The following is a 22,378-nucleotide window of genomic DNA, read 5'->3' as shown; positions in this document are numbered from 1 at the left end:
CATTCTAGGATCTGTGTTGGGCATATTACATAGATTGTGGTATTTAGTTCCCATAGTGATAAACAAGGTGGGGGTATTTCCCACCTTTACTTTTTATAAAGGGGACATTAGAAGCAGAAATCTTTACATTCTCTTCATCTTTCCCCACCCCATCCCATAATTCCTGTCGCCTGGTTATTTAATCATACACTAATCTAGGTAGTGTTGTGAAGGGATTTCTCAGCTGTAATTAAAGTCCCCAGTCAGTTGACCTTAAGACATGGAGATTTTCCACATGGGCCTGATCTAATCACATGAGCCTTTAAAGGGCAGGTTCGGAAACCCAGGGAGAATTGAAGGGTGAGGAATCAGACTGGCTTCTGCAGCTTTAAAGATGGGGGGGCATGGGGGGGGCAGCCCCTGTGAGCGATGAGTGGACTCTGGCAGATAGCCAGCAAGTGAATAGGGATCTCACTCCAACAGCCATGAGGAAATGAATTCCCTTTGCTTCATCAGATGAAAGCCTGGCTGACACCTGGGTTTTGGCCTTGTGAGACTGAAGGCAGAGGTTCCCCACGGCACCATGCCAGACTTCTGAACTACTTCTGTGAGATGATAAATGGGCATCCTTTTAAGTTGCTAAGTTTGTGGTAATTTGTTACAGCTGTAATAGAAATCTAATCCAGAAACTCAAAGTCATGGAGCAAATAAGCCAGAGCTCTAAGATTTAACCCATTTAGCATAAAGTATTTTGATGAAAATAGATGTGAGCAAGACCAGCAGGTTGATATGAAGAAATTTCACTCATTCAATCATTCATCAACCACCAAATATTTTTTTGGCTACCTTTCATATGGCAGGCCTGTGTCCGAAGGGGCTACAGAAATGAAAACAAAAATCTGGTCCCATTCCTCAGAGAGCTCACAATTTAAGGGTGGAAGGCAGACAAGCGAGTGGATTGGGTTGGGCGGTGCAGTTGTCTCTTAAGTACCATAAAAAGATAGATAGACTACAGGTTATGGTAGCACAGATGCTTTTAGTCTGATTTCTTAGCAAGTTGCCTGTGGTAGGCAGGATAATGGTCCTCAAAGATGTCTTGTTCTGCCCACAGTACCTGTGACTTTATTACAGGGCAAGAGGAAATTAAAGATGTGAATAGAACTAAGGTTTTTAATCAGCTCACCTTAAGATAGGGAGATGATTCAGAATTGCTCAAGTGGAACCAATATAATTGCAAGGGTCCTTAAAAGTGGAAGAGTGGCAGGAGAGAAGGTCAGAGTGCTTTGGCATGAAAAGGACTATACAGGTCACTGCTGGCTTTGTTGTTGTCATTGTTGTTGGGCTTACCCACCGCATGTGGAAGTTCCTGGGTCAGGGATTGAACTGGCGCCAGAGCAGTGACCCAAGTCACAGCAGTGACAATGCTAGACCCTTAACCACTAAGCCACCAGGGGACTCCCAGGTCATTGCTAGTTTTGAAGATGGAGGAAGGGGCCACAAACTGAGGCATGTGTGGGGCCTCTAGAAGCTGTAAAAGACAATGAAATGGGTTATTTCTTGAGTCTCCAGAAAGGAATACAGCCCTGCTGACACCTTGGTTTTAGACTAGTAAAAATCATTTTGGACTTATGGCCTTAAGAATTATAAGATATTGGTATTCCCACTGCAGCACAGCTGGTTAAAGATCCAGCATTGTCTCTGCAATGGCTCAGGTCATAGCTGCAGTTCAGATTCTATCCCCAGCCTGGGAACTTCCATATGCCAATTACAGCCTAAAAAAAAAAAAAAAAAAAAGAAAGAATTATAAAGTATCAAATGTATGCTATAAACCAGCAGATTCATAAGTATATATTATGGCAAAAATAGGAAGCTAATACAGTGCTTGAATTTCCCTGACATAAGATGACTTAAAATAGAAAGGGAAACTTACAATGGTTGTTTTATTTTAGCTAATATTCAAGACAGCCTTTAAATATTGAAAGCATATGAAAAAAGTGCCAAAAGCATAAATCATTAAGGAAAAAAATGATACTAAATTTCATCAAATTAAAATTTACTGTTCTTCCAAAGAAACTATCAAGAAAAATGGGAGGGGAAAAAAAAATCCACAGACTGGGAGCAAATATTTACAAAACTACATCTGATAAAGGGCTTGTATTCAGACTATGTATAATTCTTACATACCAAGAAGAAGAAAAACAATACACCAAAAGTGGGAAATATTTCAAGAGACATTTCAGCAAAGGAGATATTCAAAAGGCCAACAAACACATGAAAATATGCTTAATATCAGTCGCTGGGGACATGTGGATTTAGAGTGCAGTAAACTACTACATACCTAGAAGGAATGGCTTCAAGGAAAAATTGATAATGTCAGGTATGAAGAAGGGTAGGAGCAACTGTGATTCCTAAACATTTTTGGTGGAAACACAAAATGTCATAACCAGAGTTCCCGCTGTGGCTCAGCAGTAAACAAACCCCACCAGTATGCATGAGGATGTGGGTTCTAACCCTGTCCTTAATCAGTGGGTTAAGAATCCAGCATTGCCACGAGCTGTGGTGCAGGTCGCAGATGTGGCTTGAATCCTGCATGGCTGTGGCTGTGGCAGAGGCCGGCAGCTGCACCTCTAATTGGACCTCTAGCCTGGGAATTCTCCATATGCTACAAGTTTGGCTCTGAAAAGCCAAAAAAAAAAAAAAAAAAAAAACCAATAAAAAAAGAGGCATCACCATCTTGGACTATGGATTTGGTTTCTTATAAGTGAAACATTTACTTACCATCTGATCCAGGAATTCCTCTCCTACGCATTTATTCGAGAGAAATAAATGTACATGTCCAAACTAAGATCTGGAGGTGAATGTTTATAGCAATTTTATTCATACTCATCCAAACTGGAAACAACTTATCAATTGTTGCATGGATAAATAAAGCATGGGGTGTGTGTGTGTGTCAATGTAATACCATTCAGTTATAAAAAGAATAAACTGATACATTCAACAAATGGGCAAATCTCAAAAATATTATGCTAAGTGGAAGAAGCTAGATTCAAATGAACACATATTGTATGATTCTATATCATAATCTAGAAAAGACAAAACCATAATTATGGAAAACAGATCAGTGTTGCCTGGCAATGAGGGAGGTGACTGCAAAGTGACATGGGGAGGCATTCTAGGATAATAAAAATATTACGTATTTTGTTTGTGGTGGCGATGACATAACTATGTATACATTTTAAAAATTTCACTGATCTGTACACTTAAAAGAAAAAATTTTATTGTGTATAAAGTATACCCCAGCGAACCTGATTTACACCCCTTCTTCCCGCCTCAAAGAAAATAAGTACATAGCACATGGTTTAAACAAGGGACTGACTAACCTCACAAATGTTGTCTTTCTCAAGAAAAAAATGGCTTCTTGGAGTTGCTGCTGTTGAGCGGTGGGTTAAGGATACAGCATTGTCTCTGAGATGGGGTTTGATCCCCTCCCTGGTGCAGTGGGTTAAGGATCTGGCATTGTTGTAGCTGTGGCTTGGATTTCATCCGTGGCCTGAGAACTTCCATATGATGTAGATGCAGCCAAAAAAAAAAAAAAAAAAAAATCTTAAATATAAAAAGACAGAAAATCCATATAGGTGCAAAGTTTTACAATTATTGCTCATGCGTTAAAATTCAACTGTAGCATATATTTCCTTGTCTGGTGTATTTAATCAATGTAAAATTTAAAAAAGAATATTTTCATTAAATAGAAGCCAGAGGTGAATGAAGATAGCCTGAAAGAAAAACAGGAAATATTCTCACATCATCTTCATAAAAAAAAAATGCACTTGGGTGAATAGTTTGATACACTGTGAAGAGAATATTGAGAATTGCACAATAGTTTGCTGGACTGAGCATAATTTGTCTTGCTCAAAACTCAGGAACAGCCTTTAAAGAACACTTTTTACTAAAAAGAGAAACACTTCCATGCTTGTAACGTGTGCTAAGCTCCTTGGAAAAAAATATGGCGTATAGGGTATTATTATTTCATGAGCTTTGGGCTTACTTTGACAGTCATTATAGTTGTTCCATTTATAATTGCTGGGGTTGCCTCCACAGAATGTATCTTTTGTACGTGCCTTTGTAATTCATTAAAAGCACACGCTCATTTTGGGAAAGGCCACTTTAGAGATGCGGGCATTGAGAACTTGTGAGAAATTACTTTGTGCCATCGGAGACATAGAGCGTGGTGGCACCTTCTCCAGGAATTATTCACATGAGGGAGATTTTTAAGAATTTTATTTTGTGAATAGTTATTTTCAGAATATAATTTGGCAAGGAACTATGATTCTTGCCTCTTTCTCCCCAAAGGGCCTGAAGATTGTAACAGGAATAGCATTAGATTAGAAAAATATTGTTTTACTTAAACCACCTAATCCAGTTCTTTGTTAATATCCCTCAACTGCAGCATATTGCATTTATAAATGCAGCATGCATGCTTCTCACTCTTTTAATAGGCATTTTCATCTCTTCCCTTGGGGTTTTGTAGTCACAGTCAATAGCCATAAACTCTAAAGATGTGACAGGATGTTTCATCTCATTAAGATGCCACGCAACCGGGATTCCTCTGTCCTCCTTCTAACATCTGATTTGTGCTTCTCAAATATGACCTTTAAGGCCTCCATTGCTTTGCAAACACATTGCATGTCCCAAGGGCACATAATTAAGTAGGTCACATGCTTCACACTGCCTATTAGTACTTGCCTTTCAGCATGCATTTCCTCTGTTCTACTGTGGGAAAATTCTTTTTCATAAGACATTCTTGGATGAGGTCTTGACCATTTCCACAGAAGAAATGTCCGTGATATATTGTGGGAACACGTAAGGTCATTTGGGGTTTCATCAGTCATGAGAATAATTGGTCTCACACTTTTTGAGGAGTAGAGTCCACTCATACTAACTGTAGCCTGGTCTTAGGCTTGCACTTCTAGAAGCAGAAAAGAGCTCTCAAGGATCATAGTTGCGGTTGTACCCTTTGCCAATTAACATATATCAATAGTTTTTGAATAATGCCATCCATAAAATGTCACAAGCAAAATTTTTTAAAAAACTAAATGTGTTTTCATAATCTTTGACATTAATCACAAAAAGGTATACATACCTGGTAGGTTTTGGAAAATGTATTTACTATGCATGTTGTAGGATTTTCCAATCAAATAAATAAATATGCATGCTGTAATTGTTTACAATTTTGCTTTCATAACTTTATTTATTTATTTGTTTATTTGTGTGTGTGTGCCTTTTTGCCTTTTCTTGAGCTGCTCCCGAGGCATATGGAGGTTCCCAGGCTAGGGGTCGAATCGGAGCTGTAGCCCCCGGCCTACGCCAGAGCCACAGCAAGGCGGGATCAGAGCCTCGTCTGCGACCTACACCACAGCTCACGGCAACGCCGGGTCCTTAACCCACTGAGTGCAGCCAGGGATCGAACCTGCAACCTCATGGTTCCTATTCGGATTCATTAACCACTGCGCCACGACGGGAACTCCTGCTTTCATAACTTTAATAACTAAGTGTGAATTTTTAGCAACAAGATAAAATTTCATTTGGCTGACTATAGTTATTGAATGATGAAAGATTTAAAAGGATTTAGTACAAGTAGATTTTGAAGAAAATTGGCATTACCAGCACTGCCCTCCACCCCACCTTCACAATCTTTTATCCTTTTATCCTCCACAATCTTTTATCAAGTAAGTTTCTCCCCCAATGAAATCAACGAGATTAATCCTAGAGCAAGCATCTGTTTCCTAATTAATGGGTTTATTTAATTAAGTGGAATTGTGTTACTAGTGACTTGCTCCTCTTACTGATGCTAATAAAACGGGATATCAGCAATTGAGTTTTCATGTGATCATGTTAAGAAATTAATAGGAGATGAAATGGTGGCAGAGAAGATGTGGAACCCTGTAGAAAAGTGATTCTCCTAATTTATGTGCATACGAATTGCCTGGCAAACCTGTTAAAACATGTTTTGAGGAGTTCCCGTCGTGGCACAGTGGTTAACGAATCCGACTAGGAACCATGAGGTTGCGGGTTCGAGCCCTGGCCTTGCTCAGTGGGTTAACGATCCGGCGTTGCCGTGAGCTGTGGTGTAGGTTGCAGACGCAGCTCGGATCCCGCGTTGCTGTGGCTCTGGCGTAGGCCGGGGGCTACAGCTTCGATTCAACCCCTAGCCTGGGAACCTCCATATGCCGCGGGAGCGGCCCAAGAAATAGCAACAACAACAACAACAACAAAAAAAAAGACAAAAAAAAAAAAAAAACATGTTTTGATTCAGTTACTCTTGGGTGGGGCCTGGGGTCTTTCATTTCTTATAAGCTCTGAGGAGATGGCAATGCTATCTGGTGTGAGGAACCATGTTTGGAATGGTATATATATATGTTTTATAGACCATCACTAAATCACAGCTTACTATTTGGATTAATACCCTGAGTGGCACATGGGTCCGTGGCGCCACTCAAGGCCGAGTTGCCTCCTTCTGTTGTACCCAAGGGAATGCTAGCAAAGCACTGAGATGTAAAACATACCTTCCAGATTAAAATATACCACTTTGCCTTTGTTTTATTCCCCTACTAGAACTGTTCTGACCTGAAGCTACTGATGTCAGGAAGAATGGCTGGTGCCAGTTTTAATCTGAAATATATTGCTGGGTGATGGTGAGAGTGGAAAGTGTGGGCCTCCCTGGGCTATGCTCTATGGACATAGTAAAAAATGCTGATTTACTCAGGGGTGAGGGCATGTGGGGGCTGTGCCGACTCTGTATTTGCCTAGATGCATATGTGCCCATGTTTGGTCTTCTGCCCTTAGTTGAGTGGAATCGTACTGCAATGGGCTTCTTACTTTCCCTTTTTCCCCTCAAATATGGAATGAAGCTTTCCTTTCCAATCTTATTGAGTACAATGACCTTTTTAATATGAAAGTCAAGAATTTTATTATCTAACTGAAAATTCATAAAGCTTTGAATTGAATCTGTCCTTAACTAATCTTAAGATTATCTACATAAATTTTTTGGGGAAAAAAAACCAGCAAAATGAAACCAGTACACCTATGAGAGGCATATTATTCATTCAACCTCTAGACAATAGTTTCTCCCTGCAGCCAAGGCTTTGGAGACACTTAATTAAGATGATCTGGCTGATGAACCTCCCACTTCATTATAACACATTTAGATTTCCTTCCACTTTGTTCTCCAGGAAGACTGATTTCCTACAAAGAGTAGAAAGCCGGGAAAAGACTAAAGATGATGAACTTAAAATCCAGAAGAATGAGTGGGAGGGCCCCGGAAAATTAATATTTAAAAATAGGACATAAGGGATGCTTAACTTTTCCTTAACATAGTAAATAATGAGAAGCTGACAAAAGAATTCAAAGATTCCATTTTGAATGTTCTTGTGACTGCTTCAAGATATTTTTATGTTTCTTTTTATTATCTTTGGCTGGGTGATGTTTCCTTATAAATAAATCAACAAAGCCAAACCGTCATGTGTAAAGGCTTATCGCCAAGATTCTGCCAACAACAGAGATGATTTCCATGTTTTGAAATCACAAGTCAATCTGTGATGTTTTCCTCATAACCCATTTCCTCTTCCTCCTGGGCACGCGACTCCCCTACTTTGTTTACTCTCCACTGTTAATTGTGGGACTGGATTCTAAGTAATAAAATGTGGAAAGAGAGAGATGGGTTTCTTCTCTAAGACGGTCATGGAAACTCACCCACCAACTTACCTGTGCCTCTTCCCCTGCTGAAATTGATGGGAGAGGGCAAGACCATGGAGGGAAGAGAAGAGACATCAGAACGGAAGAGTCTTGGTCCACGACTGACCCACCATGTGCAGGAGGTGATCCAGAAAAGAAACTCAACATTGGACTGTAATGTTAGAGAAAATCAGAACCTCTATGGTTTAGAGGCTTTAAACCTTCTGGATTTGTTTGTAGTACCATAAGCCTACCCTAAATAACACAGGTGGAAAATAGGGAATTAAAGTCTCATTTGGGTGTCTGTCCTCTCTGTTGAGGAGAGGGACTGGAGCTTCATCTTTGACTACCTGGAAGGTTGCCTTGTATTGTTAGGGGCTCTATAAACATTTGTGTGAAAAGAATTGGTGCTATGCTGGAGACTTTTCTTCTTCTCCTGATTCAGTGACCCAGAGAATGATGGCCCAAGAACCCGCATCCCATTCAGAACTGTATCCAAAAATGATTGGAGCTATTCCATTAAAACAAATGCTTTTCAGCTGTACTTGGCTAAACCTGTTGTAAAGGAACTTTTGCATATATGAATTCACCTGTCAACATTTCTTTTTTGAATCATTTTCTTCTGCTGCCATCTAGAAGATGCTTTTTTTATTTAGTGGTAAGAAAAGGCTAACATCACTTATTTGGGAATAATATCTGTTTGCTGGCTGGGAAGTAAAAGAAAAGGATTCCTGTATTGTGAAATATATAATGGGCTTAGTTTTTATTGCCAAGGAATTCACACTTTCTGGGAATAGAGGGGAAATTATCTTCAATGATTATTTCTAGAATTTTCTGTTCAGACTACAGAAGTCATGATAACCTGATGAATCGTCTTGTTTCTTGGGGGGACTACTCTCTGGGCTGGATGGGCTGTCTTTAGGAGGACCTTTCTTTGAAGACATTGTTCGATATATCAAAATGGTGATGTTATTTATCAGTTTTCAAAAATATTTATTTTCCTAATTCATTGTATTGGGTACCTAAGTAGACAGTATATGAATGCTCAAATGGAAAAGGTTCCAACTTTTTTGTAAACCTGTTCTTTAGATAGACAGAAGCCACTAATGTGAACTTGAAAATAACACAGTAAAACCACACCAGTATCAACATACAATAGATGGCAACATTTAAAAGGGAAAAAAAAATCTTTTGTGTGGGAGGGTGGATGTACACGCAGAGAGCATTCCAAAGAAGGGAGGATGCATACCTTGTTTAGCCCTATTATTGCTCTTCAAGGACCCTTAAATCAAATGCATCTTTGTTTTGTGAAGCCCGTGTCATTATTACTGTCAGTGTACAGGAGATATTGACATCAGGGCTGCCTTTATTGAACAGAGTACATGGCAACTCCCTACTTCCCATTGATTAGGCCCAAAACTTTGGTGTCATGATGTTTCTCTCATCCTTTCATCACTTATACACAGTCTCTCAGGAAATCCTGATGGCTGTACACTTTGAACCCATCTATCATCTTTCTACTTCTCTCACCTGGACCGCTACAAGCTTGGACCAAGCCACAGCTCATGGAATTGGTGCTATGCTGGAGACTTTTCTTCTTCTCCTGCCATGGCTTCCTAACTGGACTCCCTGCTTCAGCGCAAGCTCCTCTACACTGTAATTTCATTACTGCAGCCCCCTGCATCCTTTTAGATCATGTCACTCCCTAATTAAGTTCTGCAGTGACTTCCAAATTTACAACAGTCTCTAGTTGGCTTTTGTAGTTCTCGATGTGGTCCCCAGGCTCTCTGATTTATCTTCCCACACTTTCCTCATCACCCACTCTGTTCCTGTCACACTGGTTGTCCTACTTCTCTTTGAGCATACCGAGCATGTTCTTGCCTTGGGGCTTTTTACCAGCTTCCTTTAACTCTCTTCCCTCTGTATACCTCTTAAGGAATAACTGCTGGGATGAATAGATCCAAAATTCTATAGTGACTCAAACCCAGTGGACATTTTCTTCCTCATCTAATGCGCTAGGCTACTGTTCTTTCATGATGACCCTCTGGAACCCGGGCTACAGGAGGTTCTGCCATATTCTACGTGAGGCTTTCACAGTTGCTCTGGAAGGAGATTTTTTACAACCAATCAGAGGGGAAAAGGGCACAGAGGAATCCATGCAGGAGATTTTGTTGGAAAGGCCGCATGGCATGCTCATCATCTCCGCGTAGGTTGCATCAGCTAGAACGCAGTCACCTGATCATGCCTGATAGAAGGGGCCTGGGAAATGCTCGCTGTGAGCCAGGAGGGGGGAAGGATTCTGGTGGGTAGCTAACCACCTCTGCCACACGCTAGTAGCCATATGGATTTCTGTCACTTTCTCTAGGTCCCTTCTTAAATACCACCTTCTCAGTGACACCTTCCAGTCACTGTCAATACCACACTGCATCCTTATACTCACTGTTCCTCTGCCCTGTTTTATTTTTCTCTATAGGATTTAATGTCACTATAGATTTCTTATTTATTGGAAAACATTGTTTATCTGTAGTGGGTTGGACTGTAGTCTCCCCATATTCTAATTCCTAGAACCTGTGACTGTGACCTTACTTTAATAAAGGATTGGTGCAGATGTAATTAAGCTAAGGATTTTATTATTTATTTATTTTTATCCAGAAAGCTAATCTTTATTCATATCAAAATACTCACCTGCAGATGTGGCATTGCTGCAGCTGTGGCGTAGGTCATAGCTGTGACAATGTGGGATGATTTAACCCACTGCACCAGGCTAGGGATTGAACTTGCATCTCTGCAGTAACCCAAACCACTGAGTCAGATTCTTTACCCACTGCACCACAGCAAGACCTCCAGCATTTGCTTTATTTTTCTTTTATTTGAAGTGAGTTAATTTACAATATTATATTACAGTTTATTTACAATATTATATATTATATTTCCCGTACAACATAATGTTTAATATTTTTATGGATTATACTGCATTTAAACTTATCATGAAATATTGACTATATTCCCTGTGCTGTAAAATATTTCCTTGTAGCATATTTACTTTACATACAGTAATTTGTATCTCTTTATCCCCTATTCCTATTTTGCCCCTTCCCCCATCCTACTCCCCACTGGTAGCCACTGGTTTGTTTCTACATCTGTGACCTATTCCTGTTTTTTTATATTCATTTGACTTTTATTTTTAAGATTCCAGATGTAAATGATAATATACATTATTTGTCTTTCTCTAACTTATTTCACTAAACATAATACCCTCCAAATCCATCCATGTTATTGCAATGGCAAAATACCATTCTTTTTTATGGCTGAGTAGTTTTCCATTGGATATATATATATATATATATATATATATATATATATATATATAATTTATATATATTATACCATCTTTATCCAGTCACCTCTTGATGGACACTTAGGTTGATTCAATATCTTATCTATTGTAAATAATGCTGATATGCACATTGGGGTACATGCATCTTTTTAAATTAGTGTTTTAGTTTCCTTTAGATATACACACACTGTATTCAGAAATAAACTCAAGTGGATTAAAGACCTGAAGGTAAGATAGGAAACCATAAGACTCCTGGAAGAAAACATAGGCAGCATACCCTTTGGAGTAAAGGCAGCAATTTTTTTCTTTTTTCTTTTGAATCTGTCTTCTAAGGCAAAGGGAACAAAAGCAAAAATAAACAAATGGGACCTAATTAAAAGTAAAAGCTTTGGCAGAGGAAAGGAAACCATCAACTCACTGAATGGGAGAAAATATTTGGAAATATGAAGTTGACAAGAGGGTAATATCCAAAATATATAAACAGTTCATATAACTCAATATAAAAAAATAAAAAAACGTGTAAAAGCTAAGTATGTGACTCACATATAAAATAACAACAACAACAAAATCCAACAATCAAAATATAGGCAGAAGATCTGAGCAGACATTCTTCCAAAGAAGACATACAAATGGCCAACAGGCACATTAAAGGCTGCTCTAAATATCAGGGAAATGTAAATCAAAACCACGATTAGATATCATCTCACACATTTCAGAATGGCTATCATCAAAAAGACCACAAGTAACAAAAGCTGATGAGGTTTGTGGGAAAAAGGGAACCCTAGTACTCTGTCGGTGGAAAGTTAAGGATCTTTAGATACGCTCATCCTGAATTAACTGAGTGGGTTCTGACTCAATAACAAGTGTCCGCATAAGAGAAGAGAGGGGAGAAGACACACAGGGAAAGGTTGTGTGACTGAGGAGGCAGAGATTGGGCATATGCAGCCACAGCTAAGAACTCTCTCTTAGAGCATTTAGGGGAGCATGGCACTGCCAACACCTTGATTTCTGGAAGACTCCTGGTCTCCGGAATTGTGAGAAAATAATTTTTTTTTTTTTTGGTGTAAACCACCAAATTTGTGATGATTTTTATGACAGCCTTAGGAAACTAACATGCCCTCCTTTCTGTGATGTAAACTCCTGAAGACAGTGGCTGTGTTTTGTTCGTTGCTGTAATTTTCCATGCATAGAACAGTGCCCGGCACATAGCAAGTACTCAAGAAATACTTGAGCGAATGAGGGAATAGAAATAGGAACTATATCTCCAGCCTACTAAGGAGATGGAATTTATTTTTGAATAGCTTTATTAGTCTTTATGAAATTGTCTGCCCTAGAGAACAATTTTCTGGTTCATCCTCATTCTGGGACAGGGGTTAAGAGCTGAGACTCTGAACTTTGACAGACTTGGATGAAAACTCTTGCTGTGGAGTCACTGGCAAGTGTGATATTGGATAAGTTAATTTTCATTCCTAAGCCTCGATTTCTGCATAATATTTTGGGACAATTAAATGAGGTTACATAAACAAATGAATATCTAGTATACTACTTGACCATATAAGTTTCTAGTAAATCACTGTTATAATTAGCTTGAGTTAATTGTGAATAAACTGAAATCTTAGATTCAATAATCTTTTAATTTTAAAGTCCTTTGAAATGACATCCTCCTATTACCACTTTTCTTTACTAAGAATTTCAATCAACTAAGTCCTTTCTATCCAGAAAATTCTCTACTACAGGTTTTATTATTATTATTATTTTTTTTAGTGTTCCCGGGCTAGGGGTCAGAATAGGAGCTGAAGCTGCCAGGCTACACCATAGCCACAGCAACACCAGATCCGAGCTGCATCTTCAACCTACACCACAGCTCAGGGCAGCACTTGATCCTTACCCCAGGGATTGAACCCGTATCCTCATGGACACTAGTCAGGTCCTATTACGACTGAGCTGCAGTGGGAACTCCCCTACTACAGTATTTTACTATTTGCAAATTTACTTCTGTGTGCTACATATAAGCCATAACAATTTTGTGATAAATATGCGCAAGTTGCTGGGAGTTACAAATTGTAACCAAAATCAACCCCATCTGAGCAGCTGGCCCCCACCCACTATTTCAGGCAGATTGGCAAGTAATTGGCCTCTCAACCTCTCTGCCCTTTGGCTGTACTCTACATGATCTGTCATCGTTTTGCCATCTCGTGAAAACAGATGATCTTCATGCTGATTATGTCGTGATTTAGTGCTTTATTACATATTGTTCTTGTGTATCACTCAGGGATACAAGTTTTCAAAATCATAATTTTCATTTGCATACATTTGCATAACATTGGAGCATAGACAAAAATTTATGAGCTACTCCATCACGATTACAAATAAAATACATCTGAAGAAAATTCTTTAAGATTCTGAGGAAGTGGTTGGATAATAAAATTGTGGAGTGGTGCCGAAGAAGGGAGCAAGGAAGGTGACGTCTTTAGAAGGCAAGATAAGCATTTTTTTTTTTCAAATAGGCCAGCCACACCAGTGGCATAAGAAAGTTCCCAGGCCAGGGCTCGAATTGGAGCTGCAGCCGTGACAATGCTGGATCCTTAACCCATGGAGCAAGGCCAGGGATCAAACCCACATCCTCACAGAGACAATGTTGGGTCCCTAACCCATTGAGCCACAACAGGAACACTAAGACAAGCATTCTTGATCCGTTTTATCATTTTGTTCACTGAACTTGAAAATATTTATTAGACTTTTATAAATTTATCCTCAACCTCAATTCCTTTTACCTTAGTTTTCCTCTTGGGCCTTGTATTTCTCAAACATAAGGTGAAAGACTTGGATTTGGAGACAGAATACAGACTATATATTGGATAAAATCCAAACTACTTACCTTGACCAAGAAGATGTTATCTCCTTTCCCTGATGCACACCCTGCTTTCCCACCCCAGGCTCTGCCCAAAGCAGCTTTCTCCCTGTTCCTCAGGTTGTTCTACCTAGAACCTTGGCACTGGCTGCCTCTTTGGCCTAGGATCCATACATGGTTGGCTTCTTCAGAGAGGCTTCCATAAATCCCTACTATCACATCATCTTGATGTTATTCTTTGCTCAGCATTGATGTTTTGTGTGTGTGTGTGTGTGTGTATGTGTGTGTTTGCCCATTCATTGATGAACCAGTCATCTTCTTATCCCATTAAAAAATAAGCTTCAGGAGTTCCCGTCATGGTGCAGAGGAAACGAATCCTACAAGGAACCATGAGGGTGCTTGCTCAATCCCTGGCTCAGTGGGTTAAGGATCTGGTGTTGTCTTCAGCTGTGGTGTAGGTTGCAGAGGCAGCTTGGATCTAGCGTTGCTGTGGCTGTGGCATAGGCTGGCAGCAACAGCTCCGATTAGACCCCTAGCCTTGGAACCTCCATATGCCGCTGGTGTGGCCCTAAAAAAAGGACAGAAGACAAAATAAATAAATAGGAAAAAAAAATAACCTTCATGAACAGACTCAGACAATAGAGAATAAACCTTTGGATGCCAAGGGGCAAAGTGAAGTTGTAGGATACAAGATTAATATACAAAATCTGTTGCTTTTCTGCTGTCAGAAGGAGAACTATCAGAAAGAGAAAGTGAGGAAGCAAATGTTTAAAATTGCATTAAAGGAATAAAATACCAAGGAATAAACTTAACCAAGGAGATAAAAACCTATACTTTGAAAACTATCAAACACTGATGAAGGAAACTGAAGATGATGCAAAGAAATGGCAAGATACTCTGTGTTCATGGATTGGAATAATTAATATTGTTAACATGCCCATACAAAAAGCAATCTACAGATTTAATGCAATGCCTATCACAATACCCATAACATTTTTCAAAGAACCGGAACAAACAGTCCTAAAATTTATATTAAACCAGAGAAGACCACTGATAGCCAAAGCAATCTTGAGAAAAAGAACAAGTTGGGTACATCATGCTCCATGAGTTCAGACTATAGTACAAAGTTACAGTAACCCAAATAGCATGGTACTGACAGAAAAGTAGACACATGATTAGTGGAACAGAATATAGAGCCCAGAAATAAATTCACACACTTGTGATCAATTAGTCTATGACAAAGGAGGCAAGAACATACAATGGAGAAAAGACAGTATCTTCAGTAAGTGATGTTGGAAAACTGGACAGCTACATGACATAGAAAATAATGAGTTTTAGGAGTTCCCTGGAGCAGTTAAGGATTAAGAGTTGTCACTGCCATGGCTCAAGTTTGATCCTTGCCTTGAGAACTTCTGCATGCTGAAGGCACAGCCAAAAAAAAAAAAAAAAAAAAAAGTTTAGAACATTTCCTCATACCATATACAAAAATAAACTGAGATTAAAGATTTAAAGACCTAAGTGTGAGACTACAAACCATTGGACACAAAAACAAGGAAGAACACATTTATTTTTGTCTTTTGTCTTTTTTCGGGGCTGCACTTGTGGCATATGGTGGTTCCCCACACCACAGCCACAGCAAAGCAGGATCCGAGCCAAGTCTGTGACTTATACCACAGCTTATGGCAATGCTGGATCCTTAACCCCCTGAGCAAGGCCAGGGATTGAGCCCATGTCCTCACAGACACTCGTTGGGTTTGTTAACCACTGAGCAGCGACAGGAACACCTTTTCACTATTTTTTAAAATTCATTTATTCTGTAACTGCAGTGTATACATCTAAGGATAACCTGACCCCCTTGCTGTACAGTGGGAAAATAAAAAAAAAATAAAATAAAATTCATTTATTAGCTCTTAAAATATTTTTGGTGGAGACATTAGAATTTTCTATATGTAGGACAACGTCATCTACAAATAGTGCCCAGAAAAGTTCACGGTACAATGCAGTAGACACTAAAAAATACATGGCAATAGCGTCTGATGCATTTATTTTATTGTTAATTTCTCTTTTCAGTCCTACATATTCCAAATTCTTATTTCCAAACTCTAAATTCAGTCAGAGATGTTACACATTCTAACTTCTGGAATTACAGAATTACAGTCACAATTAGTGTGTAACATTTAGGCACCAGATACTCATACATACAGATGTTGGCTGTTCAGGTCCCTTAGGGGTGCAACTGGAGAACATTTGGCTAGAGGATTCGGTACTATTAGTATTTCCTCTACCTTGGCACTTCCTTGGGAGAAGTACATACAGAGAAACACTGACAAAGAAAAGCCAAAAAACAAAAACATAAAAACAAAAACAACCCCCCTCCAAAACAAAACAAAGCAAAACAGAAAAAAGAAAAGCCAAAAACAACAACAAAAAAGCAAAACCAAAGCCCCCAGAACAAAACAGAAAAAAGAAAAGCCATGGATAGCTTTATTATTAGTGGTTCTGACATCTTAGATCCCGAAGCAGAGTTGCTGGTTGAAAGCACTAGAGCAAGGAGTGTAGACCCCTGGCCTAGATGTGTGAGAGAAAGGCAGCAGGGGCTGACAGCTCTATCTTCTCAGGAGCAGATAAAATCTTGGTTGTTTTATCACTCTGACCAAAGACAAGATACAAGCAATAATGAATGCCTGAAACTCCAGAGACGGGTGTCAGCGCAGCTCCTATGTGGGAAAGGCCCTTTGCTCCTTTCCTATTTCCAGACTCATGGATTTAGCCAGAAGACCTACAGTGTGCTGAGTCTTAAAAAGTCAAACATATGTATCCTAGAGGATCTTGCAATCCCTCTCCTGAAATTTACCCAAAATAAATGAAAAATATGTTCATGCAAAGACCTATGTTTGAATGTTCCTGGTGACTTTAATTATGATCGTTAAAAACTAAAATAAGGAAATGTTTGGCATGGTGAATGGATAAATTAATTATATCTACATGATAAAATGTTACTCAGCAAAAAACTCTCTACTAATATAAAAATTAATAAAAATGAATGTATGTGCAAAACAGGAACTGACTCACAAACATAGAAAACCAACTTGTTGCTACCAAAGGGGAGATGGAATGGGGGAGGGAGAAATTAGGTGTATGTGATTAACAGATATAAATTCTTTCTTTCTTTCTTTCTTTTTTTTTTTTTTTTTTTTTTTTTTTTTGTCTTTTTAGAGCTGTACCCGAGGCATACAGAGGTTCTCAGGCTAGGGTTTGAAACTGAGCTGTAGCTGCTGGCCTACACCATAGCCACAGGAACTCGGGATCCAAGCCACGACTGCGACCTATAGCTCGTGGCAATGCTAGATTCTTAACCCACTGAGTGAGGCTAAGGATCACACCTGTGCCCTCATGGATGCCAGTCAGATTCATTTTCTCTGAGCATGACAGGAACTCCAGATTAACAGATATAAACTCATGCATTAAAGGGATACGAAAGAAAGCTTTACTTAGCACGGGGAATTATACCCATTATCTTGGTTTTGTTTTCTTTTTGGCTTTTCAGGGCATATGGAAATTCCCTGGCTGGGCGTTGAATCAGAGCTGCAGCTGCCAGCCTAACCACAGCCATAGCACCTCGGGATCCGAATCATGTCTTCGACCTACACCACAGCTCAAGGCAACGCCGGATCCTTGAGTGAAGCCGGGGTGGAACTTGCATCCTTGTGGATGCTAGTCAGGTTTGTAACCCGTTGAGCCACAATAGGAACTCCCTTTACCCATTATCTTGTAATAACCTCTAGTGGAATATAATCTGCAAAAATACTGAATCACTGTGCTGTACACCTGAAACTAACACAATATTGTAAATCAGCTATGTTTTAATTAAAAAAGCCCTTCATTGATACTTTCAATATCATGGATGCATCTTAAAAACATTACACTGAGTGAAAGAAGCCAGGCAAGAAAAGACCATATGTGATACGATTTCATCTTACGATATTATGGAAAAAGAAAAACTTGAGTGATGGAAAGTAAAGTGTTTGAGGAACTGAGGACCTGGGAGAGGGATGGGAGGAAGGAGTTGTGTGCATAGAAGAATGCTCAATTTGGGGAGTCATGAGAAATGTTCACAATAGTGGTTGTGGATAGTATGTGTTTGCTAAAACTCAACAAAGTGTAACCTTAAAATCAGTACTTTTTATATTCTGTTAATCATACCTCAATAAAGCTGATTAAATAAAGATATATTAAAAATGCATCTCTATAAATACTCAGGAATCTGATACAAAGATATTCGTGTTTCTTCTTTTTGAAGAAGGAGGAAGAATTTTGTTCTCATTTATGAGAAAAGCCTCCAGGGCCTGTTCTAGCAAAAGTACAATGGGAGACACTTTCTCTTTCACTGGACATGGCTTTGAATGCCTCCTCTCATTTCACGTTTTGGAATTACAAATTCTTCTTTGTGTTCTTCAGTGACGTGTTTTCTGACTAGGATTTTTTCTTTTTTCTTTTAAACAGGACTGGGGCTGTGCAGGGGTTCTGGGAGAGGCTGAATTGCCCCAGGATCATGCTCTTTCTAGGAAACAGGAACTAGGGGGTCAAGGTTTGTGTGGGTTCAGTGTCATCTGAACTTGATGCGCCTTGGCCTCATGTGTCCCTTCCATGTTTAGAAGGTCCCTCTCTTGGGCCTATCATTTCACAGAAGCCCCAGGATATGGTGATTTGGGTGGAGCCTGTATTTTATCTCAAGGTTTGGAGGAATGTCATGTTGATCTATTCCCACTAGAAGCTGGGTACTTCTATGAGTGAACTTCCTGAGAGTCCATGCCATTAATAGATAGGACAATTTTAGCTCTTTGAGCAAAGGTCTCTTGAGTTTTGACTTCAACCTGAAAAACAGATGACAAATGATAGCATTAGGTTCTGCCTGTTAAACTGATTTCCTGGATGATGTTTCTCTTGCATAATCCCTGTTAAATATTTGTACCTGATTCACCTGAGTTAAACAGTTGCAAATTTCCCAGGGTGGAGGAATAGGTACAAGTCAACCCAGGGTACAAATATGGTGCCTAAGTCAGGCCCTGGCGAGTCTTCATTCCCTAAAACGAGGTGTAGCACTCTCATTTTTTACTGTAGCGGACAAAGACATGGTGATTGAAACCAGAAAGAGCCTCATTTAAAAAGGCCAGGCGCCTAGTACCCCCTCCTCTGTGAAGGAAGAAATGAGAAGACATAACCTTTTTATTTATGTATTTTTTAATTGTTTTTTATTTTTTGGCTTTTTAGGGCCACACCCACGGCATACGGAAATTCCCAAGCTAGGGGTCGAATTGGAGCCACATCCACAGCAAGGCGGGATCAAGCCTCATCTGCGGCCTATGCCACAGCTCACGGCAACACCGGATCCTTAACCCACTGAGAGAAGCCAGAGATTGAACCCACAGCCTCATGGTACTAGTTGGATTTGTTACCTCTGAGCCACCATAGGAACTCCTCTTTAGTTTTATGTTGTAGATTACACATTTCTAAATATGTGGGAAATTATCAAAGATTGTGGTTCTTGATTTTGAAAAATGAAATTTTTCCTGTTAAAGTGTAACTATATAGGCATGCATATTAGCCCTATCTTTGCTTAATTTGGAGAGAATCAGCTGTTTCTAATCATTGCTTAAACCCCATAAAGGTTTCCAAGATTGGACCGCACCCAGTCCAAACTCTATCCAAGGTGGGCCAGTTCTGCCATCTAGTGGCCACCTTGTTGAACTACATCAGAGGGCATTCTGCGGTCTAGTCTGTTCTAGTCCTGAGAATTACTTTTAATTTAATGAGTCATGTGATTAGTTTTGGCCTTCATGTCTTTTCATTCCTACCTACTATCTGTGTGACTTGGGAAAATTATTTAATATTTCTGTGACTCAGTCTATCCATCTGCAGAATGGGGATAAGGACCTACTTCCTGTGATTTTCATGAGGCTCATGTGAGATAATATATGGAAAACGCTTAACAGAAGGCCTAGGCACAGGTAAATCCTGAATAAAATTTTATATTTTTATTATATTTCCTAATATAATTATAATTTTGCAAGTCCAGAACTGAAAATAAAAATAGGCTGAAACATAGAGTTCCCACTGTGACTCAGTGGTAATGAACCCAACCAGGATCCATGAGGATATGGGTTCAATCCCTGACCTTGCTCAGTGGGTTAAGGATCCAGCATTGCCTTGAGCTGTGGTGTAGGTCACAGACACAGCTCGGATCCTGCAATCCTGTGGTTCTGGCGCAGGCCGGAGGCTGCAGCTCTGATTCAACCCCTGGCCTGGGAACCTCCATATGCTGGGAGTATGGCCTTAAAAAGACCAAAAAAAAAAAAAAAAAAAAAAAAAAAAAAAGGCCAAAACATGGGAAATCGAGATATGGATATATGAGTATTTCAGAATAAATTAAATATACAATATCCAAAGCTTGGAAGAAGATCAAGTTTATTTAGGCTTCTCGTGTACACTGCCAACAATTGTATCATTGCAATTATGCCCACCTCATTCCAAGTCTTTCCCCACGTCATACTGAATGTTCCCACATGGCAGACAACTCATTACCCTGCATGCGTTTTAAGGCCTTTCTTCCTCTTTCAGGAACATTCTCCCTTTCAATTTTATATTTCACAACCCTTAATTCCTAACTCAAATGCCAGCTTCCTGTACACACTCCTCCAGGGCTGCAAGTAAAGTAGATCTTGCCTTTCATCTCTAGCAGAGCATTTGATGCACATGGATGTGCTGGAGACAGCTGGGAATCTGTGTGTGTGGCCACATCACTACAGGGTGATGTGCTTGCTGTGAGATGTTATATATTATCTTTGTATCTTCTCTCCCCCAACCCAAGGCCTAACACAAAGACTCCACACAAAAAATGCTCCATAGAAGGTTGTAGAACTGAAATAAAATCTTGGAGTTCCCCTCGTGGCACAGTGGTTAATGAATCCGACTAGGAACCATGAGGTTGAGGGTTCGATCTCTGCCCTTGCTCAGTGGGTTAAAGGATCCAACGTTGCCGTGAGCTGTGGTGTAGTTTGTAGACGCGGCTCGGATCCTGTGTTGCTGTGGCTCTGGTGTAGGCCAATGGCTACAGCTCCGATTGGACCCCTAGACTGGAAACCTCCATATGCCACCAGAGTGGCCCAAGAAATAGCAAAAAGACAAAAAAAAAAAAAAAAATCTTGGCAAACAAATATGTAGAACAGTTTTTTAAGAAGGCCGAATGACTCTTAGAAGCATCTAAGGTACATTGGACTAAAATGGCCCAAGGCTTTGAGTTGGCAGGGTTAGTCCATCAAAATATGCTTTAGGATTAAAAATTAAGTAACATTTTATAATAAAAATAACATACTTTGGGATTAAAATCAAGTAATATTTTATAATGACAATAATAGATTTTATTAAAGAATACTTGGAAATTACTGATGAGTAAAGAAAAAAGTCATGGCTCTACTACCCAAATATTATTCATATTTGATGTATTTTCTCAACATTTTGTCTCTACAATGTTTTTATTACATGGCTGTGATCCTTGCCTATTTGCAGTTACAACTTTAACTTATTTAAAATAGTTTCCCATGATGCTATTTGCACATTAGAAGCATCATTTTAAAAAGCAGAATTCCACCAAATAAATGTGCCAGGGTGTAGTTAACAGCATTGTATTTTAGGCATTTGGCTTGTTTATTTATATATATTTGCTATTAAATTGTGATAACACAAGGTGTATCTTTGGGCCTAAAGGTTTTCCTTTGTCTAGGATTTGCTTTGATAAGCCCCAGAAGTATAATCCTTATTGACTTTCTTATCATGGTAAACCCCAATGGACCAAAAATTGGAAACTTGTAATAAACTGAAAGGTAACTGGAAAACGGATTTAGACTTATGATGGCTCCAGGTCTTCCTTATGAACTTTGACCGCCCAGAACTTATTGAAGATGTGAAAAAGGGCTTTAGAAAGTTAAGATAAGCAAGCACAGAAGGCATGCTATTTTCTCAAATCATTTCCTGATATTAAATTGTTTTCTTTATTTATTTTTAAATTTTGTAATGAAATATGGCTGATTTACAATATTATGTTAGTTTCAGGTGTACAGCAAAGTGATTCTGTTATTTTAAAACATACACACACACACACACACACACACACACACACACACACTTTTCAGATTATTTTCCACTATAGGTTATTATGGGATATTGAATATGGTTCCCTGTGGCTTATCTAGAGCTTATGGTTGATTTCTTGGCACATTTGAGTGTGTGTGTATGGATATTGTTGTTTCGTTTTTATAAGTGAAATAAATACTCAGCTAAAATATGTGTTAGCTGACTTCACATCTTTCTTCCACAAAGAATGATTCCCTTGTTTCCTGAATTTATTCATTTATACATTTATTAATTCATTTAAAAATATTTTTATGGAATATTTTTATCTTTATGGATATTTTTATCTTTAT

Source organism: Sus scrofa, chromosome 4 (genome assembly GCF_000003025.6).
Source record: "Sus scrofa isolate TJ Tabasco breed Duroc chromosome 4, Sscrofa11.1, whole genome shotgun sequence".
In the NCBI taxonomy this organism is placed as follows: Eukaryota; Metazoa; Chordata; class Mammalia; order Artiodactyla; family Suidae; genus Sus; species Sus scrofa.
Note: the sequence above shows the minus strand (reverse complement) of the source record.